General features: G+C 35.8%; 1 protein-coding gene and 2 long non-coding RNA genes across 8 annotated transcripts in view; 1 reads left to right on the top strand and 2 right to left on the bottom strand.

The window, feature by feature from the left end:
• The window catches only part of LOC140630455 (uncharacterized), a 35,141-nt gene extending 25,986 nt beyond the window's left edge, over positions 1–9,155 (bottom strand). Inside the window, exons 1-2 of one of the 3 annotated variants that reach the window (XR_012028220.1) lie at positions 9,019–9,155; positions 7,376–7,458 (exon numbers count right to left, since the gene is read on the bottom strand). This is a non-coding gene — a long non-coding RNA (uncharacterized lncRNA). The remainder of the gene's footprint in view (positions 1–7,375; positions 7,459–9,018) is intronic. The other 2 variants (XR_012028218.1, XR_012028219.1) reach the window with 2 other exon arrangements.
• The window catches only part of PDE4B (phosphodiesterase 4B), a 541,893-nt gene that overhangs the window by 295,710 nt on the left and 226,776 nt on the right, over positions 1–19,407 (bottom strand). The gene's annotated exons all lie outside the window — the stretch shown is intronic.
• Positions 9,176–17,981, top strand: LOC140630456 (uncharacterized). Its single transcript, XR_012028221.1, has 2 exons — positions 9,176–9,445; positions 17,908–17,981. It is a non-coding gene; the product is annotated as an uncharacterized lncRNA (long non-coding RNA).

Genomic DNA, 19,407 nt, shown 5'->3' with positions numbered 1-19,407 from the left:
CAGCAGGTGCCAAGGCTTGAAGGCAGATAAGAACCTCTTTTTCTTGTATCATCAGTCTCTAACTTCTTATGTCAAGACAACACTCATCACCTCTGAGAAGTGTGTTAGTTCAGAGAGATGGGTGGCAGTGCTTTCTAGGGAAGACTAAAATAAAATCTGCCTTTTTCCACTAAAAAGACACAACTGAAGATCTTTCTCTATACAAATGAATACCACCAGCTCAATGGCCCAATTGTTAGAATAAAGAATCTCTCCTCATTATTTCAAAGATTATTGAATTTAATTTTAAAAAATAAAATAGTCCATTAACTTCTAAAGCAGTGTTGAAATGGATAAATAGTGAGCTATGATCAGCTATGAAATGAAATCAAATATAGTAAGGTACAGAAGTTTGTAACATTTAATTCGAGCTTCAAGGATACCTCTATAATATTCTTCTCACTTATATGCATTCTTAAATTCCTTCATAACTAGAAGAAACAGAAGTGGACATAAAACTATTGGATTGAGAACATGTACCCAGAGAACTATGTCATCCATTATGTTGTCTCAGTAGAAAAGCCTAAAATTGCTGATTCATCTATTATTCTCTGCCCTTCATTAAAGTTACTGGAGAACTTTGGCATATTGTCTAAGGACATTTTAGCAAGTCTATATTCAATAATTCTAAGCACATTGGGAGAAACTGATCTATTTTCTATTGGGAGAAACTGATCTCTTCTATTTTGATCTCTTCTATTTGAGAAATTAGAAAGGAATAATAGAACATGCAAGAGACCTAAGAAAATAAAATGTGTATTTTAAAAATCATCTTAAGCACTATACTTTATAACTCAAATAGAATGTCAAACTGGCTTTTTTTTTTCAACTGTCCCTATCGAAAATGATAAAAGCCATTTCTATAAATGCAGCTATTAATGAATTTATCATCCTGATTCTAAGACCATTTATAAAAACATTATCCTTAACTATTTGTGCAGCTTCTAGGGTTTAACAATATCAATAACCAAATTTCACTGAACTCATCATTTCCAAGTTTCATAAGAGGTTACTTCAACTCATTATATTTGTTAGATTACAAATTAAAATTCTTTCCACACAAATTGTTTGTAGGTATTCTGCTGAATTTATATTGATCTGCTGATCAATATATAAAATTATATTTTGTTACAATTGCATAGCAAATTTTTATAGTAAAATGTTTAATATCTTCCATCAGGAATGATTTTCCCTCTCACTCGTTGCTTGATTAAATCTAACTTATCCACCTCATGACCAGGGAAACCTTGCCCAGACTTCCCTGATTGGATCAGCTCCCCAGTTTACATGTTTTCACAGGGCTGTACATCTTCTTGGTACTTGTCATTGACACAATTTTACATTAGCTTAAAATTATTATTTGATTCATGTCTGTAAGCTTCAGGAAGACATAGACTTTTTTCTCACCTCATCTCCAGTGATGAATGAGTACATAAAACGTCTGCTAGATGAAACATTGAGCAGGGCAGCTCATGGACTTGGATATCAGGGAGGATGCAGGTTTTTGCAATTAGGATTAGTAAGAAGCTGGTAACAAAGAAAAATCACAAATTTGGAAAACCTACCAGAATGTTGACTGTGCAAATGTTAGTGAGCATGGTCAGGACAGTAGAGGGTTGTTTACAAAGTTGATCAGGACACCATAACTGGGAATGTTTTTGTAGACACTGTGAGCCATCATCCTACCATGACACTCAGTGGTTGAGAGTGGTTTTCAATCTTCTGGTATCCCAAAAGCCCAAACTTACAGCTTTTGAGAGTATGCCACAAATATTTTTTTGAAAGATTTTATTTATTTTGAGACAATGTAAGAGTGTGTGCAGGGGAGGGGCAGGAGAGAGAGAACCCCCAGCAGACTCCACGCTGAGCACAGATCCCAACATAGGGCTGGATGGATCTCACAAGCCCGAGATCATGACCTGAGCTGAAATCTAGAATTAGATGGTAACCCACTAAGCCACCCAGGCACTCCTGCTATAAACATTTTTTAAAAGACTGGAGAACTACTTTTCTAAGTCCTAATACCTAATATCTCCACTAAGAAAAATGAATAAGTTAGAAAAGACTAGTGCTTCCCAATCCTGTCTACACATTGGAATTTGTAGGGAATTGTCAAAAAATAACCAAAGCCCAACCAATAACCAATTTCAGTTTAATTTTAAAAATCCCTGAGTATGGGAACCAGATCCTTATTCTTTTTAAATCTCCAGCAATTCCAAAGGATAACCATGTTTGAGAATGACTAAAACATGTAATTTTCACCTTCTATTGCTTTAACATTTTGTCATTCCAATTTAGTAAGAAACTAGACACATTTCTATCTTCACAGTTTTGTGAGGGTTTTAAGCTGGTGTCTTTCAGAGCCTCACTGTGCAAAACCACGAGGGCACAAAATGAATGCTATCTACAATGAGGCAGCTGTGTACAAATATGCTTCATGAGGTCTTAGCTGATCAATGTTTTAATAAGGTCAGAGTATAGACTAGCTGTGCATACAAAACTACCATCCACCAGGCTATGCTATATGTGGGACAGCTTCTTCTTCCTTCACCTCTTATCAAAAGGGCTCTTACCTGGAATATGAAAATCCATACTAATAAACATATTATTCATTGCACTGAAGTGGGTAATAAAAACAGTCAACAGCTTTAAGTACATTAGTGAATTTCATTTGGATTTGCAATGACTAATGCAGTCCAGGTACTGAATGCTTTCTTTTTACAAATCTGTTAACACAAGCCAATCATTGTTTTTCATAGAATCTTAACATTGAAAGGTCTTTGAAGGTTAGCTTGTCTAATATCCTATCTAATTTCTAGCTAAAATTGAAATCTCATTCTAGCATACCTCAAAGACAGTTAGTTTCCTATCCTCTTCCTAATCACATTGTCATGGGTGAACCTGACCTGTAAGTGCCACCAATTTTACTATTATCTCTATTTGTTAGGAGGACCTTTGGTAAACTTAAAAGAAATCTCCTTCATCTTTAACATCATCTGTTCTTCCTAATTCACATGAAGTCACACAGAACAAGTCTAATTTCCTACAGTAACTGAAAACATTTTAAATTCTTGGAAGAGAGCTATACATAATGTCTAATTTGTTTCCCCTAGCGTGTCTCTCAAAGATGCCTTCTCTAAACTCTCCATGATACTGATATATGGGATGCCATCATTATGTGCTATAGTTACAACAGTTCCCATGATTAGCACCCAATGGTTTATCTGTAGAGTAGAAAACTGCATTTTGTAAAGAAAACCAGAGCATCTCCTGCTTTTTATTTTTATTATTTTTTAATATTTAAGATGTTATAGTGTTTAGATTTTCTTGTCTGGACAAAATTATCCCCTATGCATGGATCAGAAAATAAAACATTAGCAATTTTTCAATGCTAAAATGGTTAAAGTATTCAACACTTTGCAAACTATATGAATAAGCAACCCCTCCCCACCCCTACCACCACCTCTTCTTAAGAAAAGCAAAGACACATTTGGAGAACCAAGCATGATCACTTCCAAATTGCTTCTGTATAAACATCACTACTATGTTTCTAATAGACCAAGGATCTAAAAAAAAGAAAGAAACTGCACCCAAATATCAATTTAAAGTGGAAAATTCTACTTTATTCCCGTTTCTTACTGCCTTCAAACCATCAGCCTTAAACACACTATATTACAGAAGATTGAGAAAAAAAACACTCAATAGTAGAGATAAAATATCATCTACATACCTGTTTATAAGATATATCCAAATAATAAACTTGTTTCCATTCTGGACAAAATATAGTTAAAAACACTTTTACCCTTGTTAGGGTAACCTATAGGAAGCACACCCAGAAACAGATACATATACTTGTTTACAAAAAGCAGTATCTGATTATAAGATGTATCCAAATAATAGACTTGCATCCATTCTGGAAAAAACATAATTAAAATCACTTTTGCCCTTATTAGGGTACCCTAGAGGAAGTACAGCCCAAAAAAGCCAAAAACATATATCTGTTTACAAAAAGCAGTAGCTACCCCTGTGTAAGTATAAATGAAACTATGTTGAACAATGAAACATTTTGGATTTTTTTGTGAACAAAAATATTTTTGTGTGAACAAAGTACTCAACCACAAACTCCCTGTGGACCTCACTGTCAATAATCTAACATTTAAGTGGAAATTTTTTTAAAGTTTGCTGTAACAATTTCATTATAACAAAATTTCATTGACTGTCCATGGTTCAGATTTCTAACATATCATTTTCTGTAAAAAAGAAAAAAAGAAAACCTATGCTTTAAAAAGTAAAAGTATCTGGTTTTCTCAAACATTTACTACTGAGGCATGGGGGAGAGTACTACAAACACCCCAATCTGACAAAAAAAAAAAAAGGCGTATCAATAGAGGGAAACAATGTGATGTGCTTAAAAATAGTTTCTTATTACTGACCTAGAGTACCAACCGCAGCCATTCATCCTACTTGTTTAACTCACCAGACTATGAGAAGCATAAAATTGTTTTTATTTATTTTTTATTAAAAAAAAATTTTTTTTAAGATTTTATTTATTCATTCAGAGAGAGCAAAGAGAGAGGCAGAGACACAGGCGGAGGGAGAAGCAGGCTCCATGCAGGAAGCCTGATGTGGGACTTGATCCCGGGTCTCCAGGACCACAGCCCAGGCTGCAGGCGGTGCTAAACCGCTGCGCCACCGGGGTTGCCCATAAAATTGTTTTTAACATGCCTTTATCCATAAACAGAATGATAATTCTTTAACTAAAACTTAATAGCAGCTACTATGTGCCAGGTACCAAACTGGTTATATTATTAATAAATATTTCATGTATTTTTATCTTCACCACAACTCTGTGGTAGATATTGCTAGTCCAAGGACAACTGAGGTCCAGAGAAGGTAAACACTAGCCCAAAGTTACTCTTTCGTCTAAGTGTTTACATGTGTGCTCTTTGCAATGCTACACCAAACTCCAATATAATTAATCACTGTGAGCCTCCAGGCATTTATGAAACACTACCTTCAAACACAGAGATTATAAAAATTGGTTAATTAAGATAGTCAGTGGTTAAGTTACTTATGGTTGAGGCCATGCAATTTAAAAAAAAAGTAATTTAATATTCCTTAGTTTCTAGACAGTAACCCTCCTTCAAAATCAAAATCATTCTAATCAAAATAAAAAATCACATCCATCTAAATTTTCTGCATTCCTCAAAGCTCAGCTCAACTAATATCTTTTCTACAAAGGTGTCCATGACAACACTAGTTTGAATCGATTTCTCTCTTCTTTCAAATCCTAAGACAATTTTATCAGTACTATGTTATAGATAGAAGCTATGAAACTAAGGTAGTGGGGTGGAAGAGGGGGAATAGGGAAATAATAACACTTAGGGAAGGAGGAACCTAAGAGGGAAGCATGACAGGAGAGAAAGCTGAGAGGCACCTATGTGTGTTGAATGTATTCATTATACATTCCAGAACCATGTGGGAAAATGGAGACGTAGGGTATATATGAGAAAGGTGTCATTTCAATAGGGATCCATGAGGGGCAAATAAGGCATAATTTTATATTATGAGTCCTGGTGACTTACAGGAAATAAGGAATAGGCTTGGGAGAAACCCAAGTATAAAAAAAGTAAATGGCCCACTTGTAAATGACATGAAGCCAAATTAAGAATCAGAGCATGAAATCTACCCTCTTACCAACTTTTTTTAATTGTATAATACAATACTGTTAACTATAGATATTATGTTCCAAGCAGATCTCTAGTGCTTATTTAAAAATGAAGACACAAGGAAACTTTTGGAGGTGATGGATGTGCTTATTACTTAATTTGTATTGATGGTATCATGAGTATATGCATATGTCCAAACTCATCAAAATACATACATTAAATATGTGCTGGGGTTTTTGTGTATCAATTATACCTCAATAAAGCTGTTAAAAAAAAGTGTGAGGTGTTGGCATATGATTACTTACCCAAACACATTACAACTTAGCAAAGCATGATCACTTTTGTGATATATTTTGTACCATAACACAAACCATGGATATATGACGGAAACATAAAAGGCAGACCTTATCGTCACACACAGGAGGGTTCAAAAGCTGAGACAACTTGGATCTATTGGGACCAATTGTTGCAGTTTTCCTGGAACTCTTGCAGTTTTAGCACTCAAAGTCTCATATCCTTGGAAACCCTTCAGTCCTGGGCAAACCAAGGTGGTTACTAACTCTAGCTAGGCTGACTCCGACTCCCACCATTTATCCACCAAAGGATACTGTTCAGGTTACCTCATCTCTCCATATCTTACCTTTCTCATACATAAAATGCCGGTGATAACAATGGGGCTTACTTCAATGGGGCTTACTTCAATGGAGTCATTCTAACAAATAAGTAATTAATATATGTAAAGCTCTTAGAGCATGTCTGAGATGTAATAAATAGCCAGGTCAAGTGCAAGTAGTTATCTAAATTAAACTTGATGAACCTTAGATTTCTTATCCAAAAATAAAAATGATATCTACTTCACAGTGTTACTGTGAAGTTTAAATTCAGTGAGAGTATTATATAGTTCCCTTTTCCAGTGTCTGAATATAGTAATATGCAGAGTATTACTTATTTGACAACATCTACCTATATAAATGGAAGTATTCTATAGAATGCTGAGTAGTTGTGAAAATATTAAAGCACTAGAGGAAAGATAAATAGATCACAACTATTTAAGAGATAAATAGATATAAATACAGAATAAAGCCAGGTCATACCCTCTGGAACGTACTTAGCAGTAAATGCATTGTATTTCCATATTTCAAAGGCTAAAACAGTCTCTAAAATAACACATTTTTTCTTAGATTGCAATACTTCTAATGGCATTTTGTTGAATCTAATTCCTGAGAAATACTGAATGCAATTCTCATGCCCATGGGAGGAAGGTACAAGTGCGTAGTCCTGCATGTGAAATGAAGAAGCTGTCCATCAGCCTGCCTCCTGCATTCTCAGGAAGAAGGGACTGCCTAATAATCACCTAATCTTGGAGAACTGCTTAGTTCCATGGGGTTCAGAAAGCACCCATCAATTTTAAGCACTTTCACCAGCTGACAGAATTACAAGAGCTATATGTGCCCTTTCTATACCTCCCTACATACAACACACTCCTAATAATTTCTCTAGAAGGATTTTACTGTTCTGGGAAACAGCTGCGGCTTAGAGATATGAATAAAGAAACTGGGTGGAAGGAACGAAGAGAAAAGAAAGATAAAAAAATTGTCTCTGAACACAAGACGCTAAGGAATTAGGAAACCTATCTTGGTTTCTAATTTCTACTATGGCGGCATGACCTTAAGTGAGTCCTTTTACCCTGGGGTGCCAGCTTCTCCTCTGTATGAGTGGATTTAATAGGATCTGTAGGTCTCCTCAAATCCTGTAAATATAATAAGGCATTTCCTCAAAATTCTTAGAGCAAACTGAAATATTGCAAGCATTTCTTTCTTATAAATTCTTAAAGAATATATAGAGTAGATAATTTAATGTCATGTATACATTTTTAATTTTATGCACATAAATTTATTCATGTGAGAATTTGCATGCAACAGAAAGATGTTCACAATGCTGGATCAGTTCTCCAGAAATCAGACTCTGTAATGGAGCTCAGGATGTACAATGTTTAATTAAGAAGTGCTTTGGGGCTCAATACCTGTGGAGGGATGAGAAAGGAGGAGGATTGGCAGGAGAATCTGAGCTACAGTGCAGAGCATCCCTACTGCCTTGGTCAACTCCACAGGACATCAGAGTTATTCCACATTGGGCCCAAATAGCTGGACCTTTATACCTCCAGCTTCCATCAGCCATGGAAGCAGACTGCTCTGGGAATGGCATAATCCTGGATGGGGAGGCAAGAGCCAAGCCAAGTCTTTCTTTGGAAGGGTATCTGGATGGCATATCACCACATCCACCACAGTACATGAATGATATTAATCTACAGGTAAACATTTCTAAAAAACATATCATCTTTTATAAATATATCAACTTTGTATTCTATTCTGGCATGAAAAGATGATTAAAATAAAATTGTGCTTTGACAATCTATCCAAATTAGCAAATGAATGAAACTATTAAACCTATTAAGATCTTTTTGAAGGTCAAAAGTAACATTTAGTAGCACTTTCTTCATTTCCTTTGCAAATTATCATCCAGTTACATATTTTACAAGTGTATAATAAATGTTTTCTACCTCTATCCAGAGACTTCAAACATGAACAAGTCACTGTCTTTTGTAAAGAGAGGAATGAAGGATAAAAAGATCTTTTTGTCTTCATTCTCAAATTTTCAAAAGAATGATTTATATCCCAAGTTGAATTTTTAATCTTCTCCATAATTAAAGATGTTCAGTCCATGGACTGGAGTTTGAATTTGGTTCTTTCATGTACTAACACAGTGATTATGAGGTTGGTATTATTTTAAACCCTGTCCGAAGGTAAGATCAAGTGACTTGTCCCAAATTCCTATACTTCTCAAAAAAGTACTCCATGCATAGTTTCTTCCATTCTCATTGGATGGCACCTCTTCTTCCAATTGCTTTCTACTCCTCAATGTTCCATCTGTCCTCTGTGTGTCCATGAAAGGACGAACTTTTGTTACTGTAGTAACAATGGTGTTCCCCTCACAGATCTCCCAACACCACAGACTAACATAGCCTTGAAGGATACTCTTCATTATTTTTAGTTACCGAGGTCCAGGAAAGGAAAAGTGACAGGATCGTTTTTCACAAAGGTATACCTCAGAAGAGAACCAATGTTGTATGTTTTCTTGGCCCTATCGAGTTAAGAGTATGGCTTTTCAAATAGCAAGGCTTTCCAATACATGAACAATATTATTTTCAGAGTCTACAGAATGTTGTGACTCTCATACATTAGTAGGAAAATTTAAATGAAATATTTTGTTATATATCTATATATCTATATCTATATATACACACACTTACATAAAATTGCTACTTATATGTAGAGAAATCAACATTGCTTATTACATTCTCTTAGTTTTCATTAGGTTCACACAGTCAAGCAAAGAAGCCACTGCTTTGTTTCCTAAACAGTCCAAATTCTATTTTCACTAAATGATGTCACTAATGTCATGGTTACAATACTGCACAGAGCCTCATTCCTGCCACTGGCCACTGATAAGATAGATTATTTGAGCAGCTGAGTCATTAGTAACGAACAATAGATTTTCCACTGATCTTGAATTAAATGTATATTTCCAATTAAGCATACAATTTATGGAAACAAATTTTGAAGTTGCTCAATGTTCTATTAAATGACAATGAATATCCTGTGTTCTTTAATTTGTTGAGGACACATCTATTTCCACAAGACTGTATGACGAAGCAATGAAGGAAAAAAAAAACATAGGTATGTGTCTTTTGTTGTCCATTCTTCAAAACTACTTCCTTAAATTCTACTTCTATGAGTATTTTAAAATATATTTTTATTTATGTGTATTTTTCACATTGCTTTTTCTTAATTCTCAGCATCAGAATGGAAAGGCTTAAAAATGTTTTTCCATCCCTAAGGCAGAAAGTAACTCAGGGTTCAATTTGTATTTCTGCAAAAGTAAAGTGACAGGCATTTTGAAGAGATACAGCACGGTGAAATACAAAGGGCCAAGAAATGCTAAAATCAAGCTCTTTGGCATCACTGGTATCCAGATCCATCCCCAATGCCTTCCTTATTTATACTTGCAAGAAAGACCCACAAATGACCATGAGTCAAGTCTTATAACTCTAATTTCCTACTCTATTCTCTTGGAGGGTTATTTAGAAAATCCATGGTTATGTCATCCACTTTTAAGATACATGCAAACACATTAATGTTAATACAAATCAGCTACATTTTAATTACATGCATTTTTATTTTAATATGAAATGAAGGCTTGATTGGAAAAAAACCTCTCAAAATATCTCCGTGTCTTACTCAGAAATTCTCTTCAGCATCTTCTCATTACTTAGTGAGAAACCTCGAGATGGTCTTTTTGCTACTCAAACATACTACTTCTATTTTAAAGCCTGTCAGCTGACAATACAAACACAGATGCCAAACTCCCACCCTTGTCCCTCTTCCAACAACCAGGCACTGGAAATGTATGAAACGCATGAGGGTAACTAACATGACAGTTGTAAATTCAGGGACTTGTAGCTTTTCCCATTCATACTAACTGAAAGGGATTTGAGATGTCCTTTAGAGTAATGCTCCAATTTTACATGTAAGGAAACTAAGGCAAAGAGTGGTTGAAGTGACTTACTCATGATCAGGCTTCATGTTCATGGCAAAATTTGGAACAGAACCTAATCTCATCCTAAGCTTATGCTCTTTCCTCTCTCAAAATAACAAGTAATTAATTTAAAAAAATTAATTCGAACAAGAGATAAAGAATGTAGAAAAAGCTCCACAGTTCAGAAGGCAAATGAATTACTGTGGCAACTGTGGCAGACAGATTCCAGAAAGACCTAGAGTTAATTAGTTGGGACTCCCCCCAAACACAGTAACTTAAAAATGGAGGCATCTATTCCATCACTGACTTACTGATAGGTTAAAAGTGGACTTCCTGGGTGCTTTCTCACACATCAAGTGAAAAGGAAGCTACCTCAAGGAGCCTCCCAGCCAAAAATGTTCAGACATTTTCAAATATGCTATCAGGTATGAGATGTTTGATAATGAAGAGCACTGGGCTGTGAACCAGAAAACTACCTCCATGTTACTGCAGTTTCTTGACTCCTTGTGTTTTTGAGCAAGTTGACTCTACTTGGCTTCACCTTCCACAGCTACAGAAAAAAGGAGCCAAGCCAGACAATAATATTGTTTCTTCTATCACTAAACATCCATGGATTCCATAATTTATTTCTTCTTGACTATTTTCTTTGTAGCACAAGTCATATTGACCATGATAGTTACACGTTCCAGATAATGATTGAAAAATATATTGTAGGGCAGCCCCAGTGGCGCAGTGGTTTAGTGCCGCCTGCAGCCTGGGGCGTGATCCTGGAGACCCAGGATCGAATCCCACGTCGGGCTCCCTGCATGGAGCCTGCTTCTCCCTCTGCCTGTGTCTCTGCCTCTCTCTCTCTCTCTCTCTCTCTCTCTGTGTCTCTCATGAATAAGTAAATAAAATCTTTAAAAAAAAGAAAAAAAAAGAAAAATATATTGTATACCATATTCATATTGTTCTACTCCCCCAAATCAGGTAATATCTGGTCAAGATTCTTCCCCACCACCCCCAAGTCATTAAGAGGGTACACTCATGGGAACCTGTATTACTGACTGCAGAAAAGATTGTTCATTGTTATGTGGATGGTGGAGCTTATTGCTCCTAAGCCGTCAAGAAACAGTTCATCTAGAAAGACGCCTTGGAGTATGGGGGCAGCTCAAAAGGAAAAGTTTACTCATAAATACAAGTGATATCTGGAGGAATTTTAGTGATCAAAAGCCAAGAAAAATGATAATGGTAGTCATCTAGGCTTTGTGTCTAGAAAATGGTACAAGAGGAACAGCAATGAGGGAACCACGAGCTTCCTGCCTGGGTGAAGGGACAACTGGCTGGGATGTAAAGAATAAAAGAGGAAACCAGAAGCAAGTCTTAAAATGGCAATGGTCCTCCAAGGACAACTCCTGTCATGATCCAAAGAACAGAATTGATGTGCAGACCTTATGGAAATGACTCATCTGCCACTCAGCTCCTTAGCCCTATTCACACTCACAGGTGGCCATCACCAGTATTAACAAGATCACAAACGCTAAGTAAACAAGCAACACTTCCCTTGGCAGGACATGACAACTAATGTTGGAATTTATTTAATTGGCATTTACAGCCTGCCTCTTCAAAGGACCTAAACTTGCACCACCCAAAATAGGTGAGGCCAAAGTCTTAGCATAGTAGATCGCAGTCCTATTCAATGAAAGCCCACAGTAATAGCAGCATTTCCCTGATCTCAAACAGAAAAGTTATTGTTTGGGGTGCCTGGGTGGCTTAGTTGGTTAAGTGTCTGCGTTTGGCTCAGGTCATGATCCCAAGGTCCTGGAATCGAGCCCCCACGTCAGGCTCTCTGCTCAGCAGGGAGTTTTGTTTTCCTTCTCCCTCTCTCCGAGCTTGTGCTCTTACTTGCTCTCTCTGTCTCTCTCTCTCTCTCTCTTAAACAAATAAAATCTTTAAAAGAATTTTTTTTTTAAAGTTACTGTTCAATCATCTTCAGATTCCCTCCCTGGACCACAAGGAACTATGGGTGTAGGACATGAAAAGCTGCTTGGAAATTTCTGCCACCTCTAAAATATTTCATTTAATTCAGCTCACCATCTATTGGGCACCACAAATTAATTATCTCAAAACACCCACGTGAAACAGTTTGGGAAAATGCAGGGCTGGGTTTCAGCCTACCTGGCACAGTGGCTAGAAATAAAGTTTGGAAACAAAACTACTCAGTTGTACAGGGACTTCTAGGCCATTCTAAGAAAAATTATGGCTGCTTCTCTTTGGAAAACAAATTAACAAATACCTATATAATGCCTCTTTATTGTGTACCAGGAGTTGCTTCTGAGATCTTTCCATCTATCAACACCTATAATCCACTCAACAGTAAAGTAGGTATTGTTATCTGCTTTTAACAGATCATGAAACCAAGACACAAAGGGGTTGAGTAAAACCAGTAAGCAGTGAAGCTGGGAATCCAATTCATTCAGTCCAGCTCCAGGATCCTTATATTTAATCCAAGTGCTATATTGTCTCTCAAAGTTGAGACAGAAAGCTTCATAAATTCTGTATTGTACCAAATCTTGCCACATTTCTTACTGGAATGACCAACTGTCTAACAAGTATAAAAAAAACCACAGGAATTAAAACTGTAAGGCTAAAAAGCTGCTATCCTCCAAATAAAGCAAATGACGAAATCCTCTTTATTCTTACTTTTGCTATCTTGTTTCTGCTCACAGATCTCAAATTGGCAAAAAAAAAAAAAAAAAATCTAAAGTTCAGATTAGTTTATCTGCATTGGCTCATTATATGCTTCAAGCTTTTTGGTTCTTAAAGACCACAGCAGAGGCCACTACATGTGAATATTGTAGGTAGCTTTATTCAGCAAGGTACAAAATGAATGAACACTGGAGGAATATTGTATTCCCTTGCAAAGTAATGTTACAAAATGTTTTCTTAATATATATTCTTCCTCACTCCTCACTATTAACAACTATAATCATTATTATATTCTTTTTTAAGATTTTATTTATTTGTTTATTTATTTAGAGAGAATGAAAAGGGCAGATTGGGGGGAGAATCTCAAGCAGACTCCAAGCTGAGTGGGGAGCCCAAACTGGGGCTTGATCTCACAACCCCAAGATGATGATCTGAGTAGAAATCAGTAATCAGACAATCAACTGAGCCACCCCTATCATTATTATATTCTTAAAGCCAAAACCTATAATTCAGAATCTTGATTTTAAAACTGGAAATATTTTGTCCAGATAAGAAAAAAAAAAGGAATGGTTTATATCTATGTTGATTGCTCACCAGTCACAACGATGGCTCAGTTTTCCACCAAGTACAAAAGGTTCTGGGATGTATCCTACCTCTATTGATTCTCTTAACACAATGGTTTCACCTGTCATATTTCTTTGTGTGCAGAGATATTTAAAATGGATACTGGCAGTTTTGGGAAATGGCTAAAGGGAAGTTGAGAGAATAATACATTTAGTTTGTACTTAATGAGATATACTTCTCTGTGCATTTGGTGAGATTTATGGGTTTTGTCGTTTTCTTAAAATGTGTAACTACATGCTTGCTTTTCTAAGTAAATATTTACTTTCATACCTCATTTTACATTCATAATTTTGCATATGAATTTTCAAAAATTGTGCAAGTTTCAGGCCCCACAAAACCCAGATTTTTTTAAAAAAATTTTAATAAAGATTTTTATTTATTTATTCATAAGAGACACAGAGAGAAAGAGAGGCAGAGACACAGGCAGAGGGAGAAGCAGGCTCCATGCATGGAACCCAATGTGTGACTCGATCCCTGGTCTCCAGGATCACACCCTGGGCTGAAGGCAGGCACTAAACCGCTGAGCCCCCTAGGCTACCCCAAAACCCAGATTTGTTCTTGCTGCTCCACATAAACATTGAGAACTGATCAGACTTGATCAAATATTTCTCTAACTTGTCTCCTTCCCCACTGCTATCACCATAGACTTAGTCTGTCTTCATCTTACCAAGCTTTGATTATTTGTTGTCACTTCTTAATCCATTTCCCTACCTCCAGTTTTGCCCATTTTAAGTATCTCTTCACATTACTGCTAGAGAATAAGTTAACTAAAATTAAAACATGCTGGAAACATCCCTCATCATGTACAAAATGAAGTCTGGTTCCTGAACATGGCTCCCAGCTCCAACTTGTAACCTGTTCGCACTCTACACCTGCCCTCCTTCCACTCACCATCTCCCTCACCTCTATGATAATTGCACTACACAGAGTTCCTTCAGCACAGCATTAATCTCCATGTCTCTTGTCCCACTGCCTGTCATGTTCATTCTCATTTTCTTAGATTCCCATCATGTATATAATGATGACTAAGAGTCGAGGAAAGGTAAAATTTTATTCAGATCATAATAAGGCATGGTAATATAGAACTTTTTGTATAGAGATCTTTATTCAAAAGTCTAAAAATAGGGGTACCTGAGTGACCCAGTTGGTTAAGCAGCTGACTTCGGCTCAGGTTCTGATTTCAGGGTCCTTGGATTAAGTCTCACCTCTGCTCAGCAGGGAGTCTGCTTTTCCCTCTCCCTCTGCTCCTCCCTGCCCCCTGCTTGTGCTCTCTTTCTCTCTCTCCCTTTCACTCTCTCAAATAAATAAAATCTTTTAAAATATTCTAAAAATAATGTCTTTCTCTAGGAGTTAAATTCAATTTCAGTTATGTGGGATATTTGATTAACATCTCACGAAAGAAAAGAAATGTAATGCAGTTTTGCTGAACATAAGTTCTAACTTCAACATACTATAAATTATAAAATATAATCAAATATAATCGATATATGCCAATTTTTTCAGATTCCTTTGCTCACTGTGAGTCCAGATACTTTATCTAATTAAAGGTATAGCTAATATTTCAAACATTTACTTTTAAAACATGGAATCTATAATCTCTCTGCTTAGGCAATCCAAACATGCTATAGGTTCCTAAAGCAAAAGAAAGAAACACTGCTGAGTTATCACATAGGTCATTATTTATTTTCTCTTAAAACAAGTCTTTTCATTTCACAACAGATATTCATCTATGTAGAAACTTGCTCAAGGGGGTAAGCAAAGTCTTTAGTCATGCAAAGGATTTTAAACAATTTTTAAAAAATTTAGTGTCAATATTTTCAGGAAGAGTCAACCTATTTTAACCACTTTTAAATCCATCAAACAAGACATAAATGATAAGCGTCGCAAAATGTAGTATGATGTTGGAAAGAGGCTGAAACACACCTCACAATCAATGTGGATCCCTCCCTTCTCAGCTGTGTGACCCTTCAGAAGACATTACATCTGCCTGTCAATTTCTTCAGAAACTAAAATGAGGTTAAAACAATTCCTATCCCCACAAAGTTGGTGACAAAATCAGATGAGAAAATACATGTAAGAAGCTTATCATAATGCTTAGCTGACTCTCAATGATTCTCAATATCATCCTAGAACCAAGTGAAAATTTTTTTTACAATTTTAAGACTACATGCATATTTCTTGCCAATCATAATCCCTAACTGCCTGTGATTTACAATGCTCAACCAAATTTTCCCATTTGCCTCTAGACTATTGCAAAAGAAAGCTAAAATTATTGCATAATCACTGTTTTACTATAGAACACAATTTTGTTGCCTGTTTGGTTTTGGTTCTGTTTGGCTCCTTTGCTCATTTTTTGGTGAACCAGTTCCAAGGGCTCCTGAATTCTGAAAAGACGGTTAAACTGGATTTTCTCCTTTAACTGCCATTAGAAATCAGTTTTCTTAAGTTTGATTGGTCCTGTTGGTCTTTAGGAAAGAAGTCCAGTTACTCAGAGGACAAATCTTTAGGGTCCTAGGCCAGTTGAACAGAGACCCCTGAAATAGGAGCTGCTCTCAGGTAGTACTATAAGACAGTTTAGCTTCTATGTTTCCCTTAAGTTTCCATATGGAAGTTATAGAAGTTGAAACCACTAAGCCAGCTCAATGAAACCCAAACTGCTGAGTTCTGCACTGCTTTAAAAGAGGACTTCTGTTTCCTAACCAGCATGAGCTTGGGAAATTTTCCATGTACTTGGAGGGCTGTCATGTAAGCCGTTCAACCAGTTTTGCTCATAGATCAACACAGACCGACTGAAATAGTGGAACAGATCCAATTAGTTGACTTCTCCATTTCACTTTATTTTATAACTGCTTTCTCTGGTCAGAATTCAAAGGAGTTTTCTTTAGTTTCTTTTCTTATTCTAGCAGTTCTAAAGAACTATTGTTAAAGGCCATGGGCTCAAAATGATTTTTATTCTTTTTTTTTTTTTTTTTAAATAGCTAACATTTATTTTTTTTAATTTTTATTTATTTATGATAGTCACAGAGAGAGAAAGAGAGAGAGGCAGAGACACAGGCAGAGGGAGAAGCAGGCTCCATGCACCGGGAGCCCGATGTGGGATTCGATCCCGGGTCTCCAGGATCGCGCCCTGGGCCAAAGGCAGGCGCCAAACCGCTGCGCCACCCAGGGATCCCTGATTTTTATTCTATAAGTACTAACACATGCAGATACTCAATAGCCATTAAAACACACAGTAGGCACACTGATCCATCTGCCCCCTTTCTTCCTTTATAAGGTCTCTTAAAGCTCAATACATAGCCCCAAACTCAAAAGAACATCAGTCATTTTATAATTCCATGTTCATGAAAAGAACACATGAATTTCACACAGTAAGAAAATAGTTGACCTAAAAGATTACACTATAAAGAACCACACCATTGGTAGAATACGGTTTCAATTGAATCCACTATTTACTGGGCTCATACTACTGATTCTGGTTGGAAGTTTCATTGGCATTGAATAGTCAAATATTTTTAAGTAATATATCCAATTAATTTTTTCCAGGTTTACTGAGATATAGTTGACATATAACATTGTGTAAGTTTAAGGTGCTCAATGTGTTGCTTTTATACACTTATATATCACAGAATGATTGTCGCCATACTGTTGTTAACACTTCCATCACCTCGCATAATTACCTTTATTTTTTTTGGTGAGAACATTTAAGATCTACTCTCTTATCAACTTCCAAGTATATAAGATAGTGTTATATTAGATTCAGGTGTACAATATAGTGATTCAACAGTTCCATATATTACTCAATGGTCACCAAGATAAGTGTACTCTTAATCTCTATACCAAGTAGGACTGGATCTTAGGGTAGTTCTATTTTTAATTTTTTGAGGAACCCTCATACTGCCTTCCACAGTGGCTGTACCAGTTTGCATTCCCACCAACATTACACCACAGTTCCTTTTTATCTACATCCTTGCCAACACTTATTTCTTGAGTTTTTTAATTTCAGTCATTCTGACAGGTGTGAAGCGATACTCATTGTAGTTTTGATTTGCATTTCCCTGACAATGAGTGATGTTGAACATCTTTTCATGTGTCTGTTGGCCATCTGGATGTCTTCTTTGGAGAAATGTTTGCCTATGTCTTCTGCCCATTTTTTAAATTGGATTATTTATTTGTAAGACACTATTATTAACTATAATCACCACACAATCTACTTTTATAGTAACAATTATATCTATTTTTGATAATATAAAGATAATCACTCTTTTTAATAAAAATTTTCTTCCTTTAACAGATCAAAAACTTTTCATGCCAGTGAAGTATTTTATTAAATACATAGTGGTCCCCAAACCACTGCAACACAGTGCCTGAATAATACTGAGGAAATAAAGAAAAGAGAAATGATATCTTACTGAGTACTTGCTGTATGCTGGGAACTGGGCTGATTGCTTTCCTTACATTACTTCTTTCAAATCTATTAACATTTTGGACTACATATTACCAACCTGTTCCAGACAAGGAAAGGGGGGCTCAGGAAGATTAAGTAACTTATCATGTTCTCAGGGCTACTAAGTGAAGGACTTAGAACTTGAATTCAAGTTTGTTGTATTATAAAATTTTGGTTTTTTTTTCCAGCTCCAGTCATGCCCTGTACTTTATTCTAACCTATTTTCATCCTCAAATTCAGTAAATCTCTGATTCAACAATGTATTTCAGGCACATGAGAAGAATTGCTGCCATTATGTATGTAGTAATGAAACAACATAGTAAGCTATACTCAACATAAACATTCCTCAGATAAACAAACTTTATTTTTTACCTATTAATGTTAAAACATATTACAAATTAAATATCTGTAGTCTTCCTTTCCTTGGAAAACATGAAGAAAACTCACCTTATGCTATCTTTGGTCTGAAAATGTTAACAATAAAACACTTTCATTTTTAGCTATTTCAATTTAGAGTTATATGAATCACTCCAATATCTATACAAATCATTATAATATCTACTTGAGTTGAAGGTGTTCAGGGGGAAAAAATCACCAGAAGTTGGTTGAAAAGGAATTAGTATATGATTAGTGACCATCATATATGACATCCTTTGAAAACAGCTACTAATCGAACCCTGTACATCTTTCTAAACTTTTGTGCTAAAAATAAAATTGATGAGTTTGTTTTCTTCAAGGAAAGTAACTCCTTTAAAACATTATTTAACATTTACAGATCATATATACATTATATAAAGCACTTGAAATTCATATATTCATTTATTCTTTCAACCAACTGGTTACCTACTGAGTCAGACACTATGTTGAATCATATGTTAGGTGCTATATATATGCAAAAACATGATCTCTCTCCTCAAGTTATTCATGACCCAGGAAGAGGAGGGCAGGAAAAAGATGTTCAATTGTTGTGATAAATGCTATTATAAAGTACAGAAGTCTAGCTGAAGCACACAAGATAGACAGCTAATTGACTTCACCTTTTCAACTAGCCTTGCTTTCTATAGGGCATCGAGCCCTGTCTTGAGGATTTAGTAGGATAAGGCAAGTGGAGAAGTCAAAATGTTCAAAACACTGGGTAGAGCATAAGCAAAGTCAAAATATTGTAGAAGCTGCTAATAGTTGTATATAGCTGCATTTTAAGTTTGGAGAAAAAGGAAGAAGGAAAGAAAGATTGGTAAGGTTTAAAGACAAAAATGCACTCCTGTATTTATTGCAGCATTATTTACAATAGCCAAGATAAAAAAGCAACCTAAGTTGCTTCATCAATAGATGAATAGATAAGGAAAA

The sequence above is a fragment of the Canis lupus genome, chromosome 3 (assembly GCF_048164855.1).
Source record: "Canis lupus baileyi chromosome 3, mCanLup2.hap1, whole genome shotgun sequence".
NCBI lineage: Eukaryota > Metazoa > Chordata > Mammalia > Carnivora > Canidae > Canis > Canis lupus.
This window is presented reverse-complemented; position numbering and strand designations above follow the sequence as displayed.